Raw genomic sequence first — 6,000 nt, 5'->3', positions numbered from 1 at the left:
CGTCCATAGGGGGCGCCAGGGCGCCGCCCCCCCCCCCCCCCTCCTGTAGTCAAAAAAAAAAAAAAAATTTTAAAACGGCCCCTTTAAGAACAAAAAAAGTCCTTTAACAAAGTGCACTGTGGCGCCGGATGCCAGTGCACTATGGGAAGCGCCACGTCAATGCAATCACGAGATTGCAGACGCAGCGCTTCATTTGCGGGCTTTTAACCCGCCTTGTGGCGCAAATGAAAACGCTGATTAGCTTCCGCTCGTAGAATCAGTGTGATTTCTATGGGCGGGAGCATTGCTTTTCAAATCTTGAGGTCACTTCCGGCTTTCGTGAAGAAGACGAGAGCCGGAAGTGATGTCGGCAGCTCCGTTCTTCGGCTGAGCGGAGCTGCAGGAGGAAGGTAAGAGCCATATGAGGGATGGGTTGCTGTCTGGCAAGCAGGGTGAGCTCCAGCACAGCACAGCACAGCACAGCTGCATGTATCTGTCCAACTCTTCCCCATTCCCCCCCCCTCCCTCCTGTCTTACTACACACGGCTGAAGACACCTATACACAGACAGAGGGGGAGGGGGAGGAGAATGAACACATACACAGGACGTGAGGGGCAAGTTATCAAAGAAAGATACAGTGATTTGGGGGGCTGGGAGAGGATGCTGTATGTGCTAGGGGCCACTTTGGGAGCAGAGAGGATTTGTGCTGGGGGGGGTCTAATTTTATATTCAACCCCCCTTCTAGCACAAATCCTCTCTGCTCCCAAAGTGGCCCCTAGCACATAAAGCATCCTCTCCCAGCCCCCCAAATCACTGTGATTATCTTTCTTTGATAACTTGCCCCCCTCCCCCCTTGTTCAGAGATGCTGGCTGCTATTAAGGAGACAATCATGGTTTCTGGGATCAGTGGACACAGTGGCTGCGTTTTTGATGACACAGTGGCTGCGTTTTTGATGACACAGTGGCTGCGTTTTTGATGACACAGTGGCTGCGTTTTTGATGACACAGTGGCTGCGTTTTTGATGACACAGTGGCTGCGTTTTTGATGACACAGTGGCTGCGTTTTTGATGACACAGTGAATGTGTTTTTGATGACACAGTGGCTGCGTTTTTGATGACACAGTGAATGCGTTTTTGATGACACAGTGAATGCGTTTTTGATGACACAGTGAATGTGTTTTTGATGACACAGTGAATGCGTTTTTGATGACACAGTGAATGTGTTTTTGATGACACAGTGGATGCGTTTTTGATGACACAGTGGCTGTATTTTGATGACAGTGGCTGCGATTGATGTTTTTTTTTCAGAATTTTTCAGTTTGTTTGTGCCCCCCCAAAAATTTTGAGCACCAGCCACCACTGACTACCTCGTGGTCCTCCGTCCGGGAGGCCCACGTAGCTGCAGCGCGTGGGTGGCCCAGAAGCCTATCTGGGGCCTACCACAGTGGCAGAGGAATGGTCCTGGGCTGTCTATCCTGAGTAAAGAAGCTGGCCAAATGAGAAGATCCCAGGGGAGGACCCGTCATGGAAGAATCATGCAGAGTGCTGGTCTGGAGAGGGGCCTGGTGACTCAGTTGGAGGACGCATCCTGAAGTAACCCTACCGCATAGTACTGCTGGGTCGGCTTAAAGGTTCTAGTGCTGTTTGCTATTCATCTTAAACCAATACATCCTGTGGCAGAGGATCATACGGGTTTTAATCCAATCAAGTTTGTGGCAGAGACTTTTGTTCGTGCTGCGTACTGGCTGCTAGGTTAGTGAGAGAAATCTATCCAGGCGGGCAAAGATTTAACTCTACAGAGAGAGTATATCCATCTACAAGCTTTCACTTCCTAATGCTACACTAAGACAAGGTATTTGAACTTCCCTGCAACTTTCCTTCTACCTCTTACCTGCTACTTTCTTCAATTCATGTTTATTAAAGCATTGGAAAAGATACTCAAGTGTCCGGTGCCTACATTGACTGGTGTTAAACTCAGCGGGACACTAGACCCGGTTCTGGTGAAATAGAGGTAATGAAGGTGACGGTAACAGCCCGCTTAAACCAGCAGCTCCACCGTGAGTTATTGCTACATGAACAAGATGCATTTGTGTCTTTTTTAGCATGACTAACTACATGCCTACCATATGTAATCTTACCGACAAGGGTTGATGCTAATTTTTGAGGACAGCCTTAGGCAAATCACAGAAGAGATAACAGAAATAATTAGATTTTTCTTTCTCTGCTTCCTTTAAGCCTGCATACCAAGGTGTCACAAGGGCAGAGCCCATTGGTATGCCGATATGAGGGAGGGGTGGGCAGAATATATATATTTAAGGCATGGGTCTTGGAACGCCACATTCACAAGCCTCCTCCAGCTTACAATGGCACCACACGTAAGCATCCTACTGCTGGCAGCTCTCTGTATTGGATCAGGTAAGGGACATCATTAATATTATGATTTTTTTTTTCTGGAGAATTTTCTCATTTTATAATACATAAAAGAAAACTTTTTAAGCAACAAGCAATTTATAGAAACAAGATACTTGCAATTCCCTTTGAGATGACTGCAGTGCAGTACCATTGGTATCCTGCTCAATGGCTGCAAGCATGCTGTAGTCTGGGGTTGGAAGAGAGAGCCCTTAGGTCCTCCTCCATTTATTTCTTTTGCCTCTATCCAAGGCATTACCAACATCCCCCAGTTACATCCCATTGCCTCTCAGGATCTCTTCCAAGCCTACCACCTCTATGCCCTTTTCCTTTTCATCCGCTCTGGACCCCTATATCCCTACCTACCCCAACTTGACCCTCTCCTACTTAGTTGCACTGGAATATGATTTTCCTCCACACCCCACCTTCACACTTGCAGCTGGTTGTCTTTTGTGCTAAAAAATGGCCTTACACCTGTTGAATTTTGTTAGAAAATAGTCCTATTTAGAACATTTGTTCAGTTAGATCAGGGGTCTTCAAACTATGGCCCTCCAGTTGTTCAGGAACTACAATTCCCATCATGCCTAGTCATGTCTGTGAACGTCAGAGTTTTACAATGCCTCATGGGACGTGTAGTTCTGCAACAGCTAGAGGGCTGCAGTTTGAGGATCCCTGAGTTAGAGGGACAATTCTACAATTGGTTTCGACCAAGCAAGAAAAACAAATCAAAGGCCAAGGATGGAAAATTTTTCGTAGAATCTAATGGAAACACATTTCTAATGCCCCGTATACACGAGCGGAATTTCCGTCCGAAAAATCTTGGACGTTTTTTCCGACGGAATTCAGCTCAAGCTTGGCTTGCACACACACGGTCACACAAAAGTTCTCTAAACTTTCGACCGTCAGGAACGCAGTGACGTACAACACCGCAACGAGCCGGGAAAATGAAGTTCAATGCTTCCGAGCATGCGTCAAATTGTTTCCGAGCATGCGTAGGAATTTTGTGCGTTGGAATTGCATACTGACGAACCCATTTTCGGATAGGAACTTTTTCCAACCGAAAAACAGAGAACCTGGTCTCAATCTTTTGCTGGCGGGAATTCCGCCAGCAAAAGTCCGATGGAGCAAACACACTGTCACATTTTCCGATCAAAAGCTTTCATCTGTCTTTTGCGGGCCGAATTTCCGATCGTGTGTACGGGGCATTATTGTTGAATTCACTCATGCCGATAAAAAGTATTATTAGTCGGACAGCCCACGTCCCTCTTTACTTCCTTGGTCCTCCCTTTCCACCTTCTCCCTTGTCTAACCCCCTTCTTTCTTCTTTCCTTTCTCTTCTTACCTTCTCTTTTTTGCAGCCAGTTTCTTTTTTCCATGGGTCTATCCTATTAGTATAGTCCTGTCGGTAGGGACTGACTCGACAGGATGCCAACCACATCTGTCCCACAAGACCGAAGGGTTCTACCTACACACGGTAGTTGCTCCCCTTTTCCCAGTCCTTTTTATTTTTAGGGTCCCCAGTGCTTTGCACTAGGTCTGTTTTCCTTTGAGTCTCATGTCATAGGGCATTGGTGTGCACAGCCTATAGCATTAGGGTGCGCACCCCAGAGCACAAACACACATAGAGTAGAGCAGTGGATGGTGTCAGTAGAGCAGAGATTGGTGTCAGTAGGGCAGTGCACGGTGTAAGTTGTTTTTTATTTTTATTATTTAAAAATATTTTTTACAATGTAATTTTTTTTTGTTTGTTTTGCTTTTTTACAGTTTTTTCAGGAGCCCCATTGGGGGGCTTTCGTGAAATATCAGGGGGTCTAAACAGAGAGAAAAGCGGAGCAAAATATTACAGCGCACACATGCAAAAAAGACATTTACCTCCAGCAGGGCTAGTTTAAAACACCTAGACAATCTAAAAAATATTAGCAAAAAATATGGGGATTTTTGTTAAAGCGGGATTCCACCCAAATTTTGAACAATATCTGTATGTATTCTCTTCCTTGCCTAGATGCTGACATGCAGTTTAAAAAAATTTAAATCGCCGTAATTACCTTTTTATTTTTCTATTCTTCTTTGCACTTCCTGGTTCTCCTCCTGTGGGAGTAGGCGTGTTTCTAGCCTCTCCCAGACTCCTGGGAGCTAGTCTCAGACTTCCCAGGATGCCACTGAGCATGTGCGGGAACGAGCGGTGAATGCTGGGAGCACAGCATTCACCACATCCAGGAAATAAATGCTTGTGGGCTTCAAATGCCCATAATGAAGATGGAAACTGCCTGCAGTGAATAATATAAATTATTCTTTCCGACGAAATCTGACACAGGCGGACATATTACACACAATATGTGAGTATGTAATGCTGAGAAGAAAAGTTTGTGAATGAACTAAAAAACAAAATAAAACCATAGATAGGTGGACCCCCGCTTTAATATTTTTTAGATTGTCTAGGTGTTTTAAACTAGCCCTGCTGGAGGTAAATGTCTTTTTTGCATGTGTGCGCTGTAATATTTTGCTCTGCTGTATGGTCTTATGGCTGCACCAGCTTTAATGCATCTTTTAGGGTGTGCCCCCCGAATATCTTGTTTGTTTAAACAGAGAGAAAGGGACACTGGAGGACAGAGCTTCCCCAGTCCCTTTCTCTGCAGCCTCAGCTGCACTTGAATGGGAACTGCTCTTTGCTGAGCGGCTTCCTGTTCATTCACAAACTGAAACATAGCAAACATAGTTTGCTATGCTTCCGTTAACGATGAACACAGGAGCGAACGCTCACTGTGTTCATTCATTCATTCATTCATCCTGAAACATCCCCTACAGCAGCCAACAGGAGAGGAGGGAAGCTGGCAGCACTGCAGAGGAGAGATGGGGGTGCCAAGAATCAAGGGAAATCGGCAATGCACAGGGTGATTAGGGTGTGCCCAGGCACACCCGGCACACCCTGTGCGCACGCCTATGCCATAGGGCAGGGATATGCAATTAGTGGACCTCCAGCTGTTGCAAAACTACAAGTCCCATCATGCCTCTGCCTCTGGGTGTCATGCCTATGGCTGCCAAGAGTCTTGAAATGCCTCATGGGATTTGTAGTTCTGCAACAGCTGGAGGTCTGCTAATTGCATATCCCTGCTATACAGTATTTTTCAATGGTTCCAACACTTTACAAAAATGCAGTTATATTATGCTGTTGCACACCTGTGTCCTTTTCTCAACTATACAAACTGTGCTGTTTAACAGTTCTAATGTGTGTACCTCTCCACTTACCCCATACTTGTACGGGCTGCGTCCCGTCATTGGACTGCATCAATGTACATCCTGTTTTGTCCCCTTTTCTTTCGGGGACAATTCTTACTTGTCCTCTACCTTTGTATGCTTACTATATTCTTTAATAAAACGTTTGAACAAGAAAACAAAATGTTAGGCACATGCACTTGTCAAAGTTTATTCGGAAGTAGAACTTTCCTTCTATGATAATGGAGACATTGACATGGCACTTGAATGAAAAGCCATTAGAAATGAGTCAATCCCATGAAGGGATCATCAAATGGGTCAGATGAGAGATTTTTATACTTTCTTTTAGGAACTAATTCTACAACGATTAATAAATGTACCAAGAAAAAAGAAATACCC

At 45.2% G+C, this 6,000-nt stretch overlaps 1 long non-coding RNA gene across 1 annotated transcript in view; it reads left to right on the top strand.

Annotated features, from left to right (window-relative positions):
* The first annotated feature begins 317 nt into the window (after nt 1-317).
* LOC141144069 (uncharacterized) overlaps nt 318-6,000 on the top strand; it is a 52,073-nt gene continuing 46,390 nt past the window's right edge. Inside the window, exon 1 of the long non-coding RNA XR_012244348.1 lies at nt 318-389. This is a non-coding gene — a long non-coding RNA (uncharacterized lncRNA). The remainder of the gene's footprint in view (nt 390-6,000) is intronic.

Source organism: Aquarana catesbeiana, linkage group LG05, assembly GCF_042186555.1.
Source record: "Aquarana catesbeiana isolate 2022-GZ linkage group LG05, ASM4218655v1, whole genome shotgun sequence".
NCBI lineage: Eukaryota > Metazoa > Chordata > Amphibia > Anura > Ranidae > Aquarana > Aquarana catesbeiana.
The sequence above is the reverse complement of the archived record's forward strand: the minus strand, read 5'-3'. Positions and strand labels throughout refer to the sequence as shown.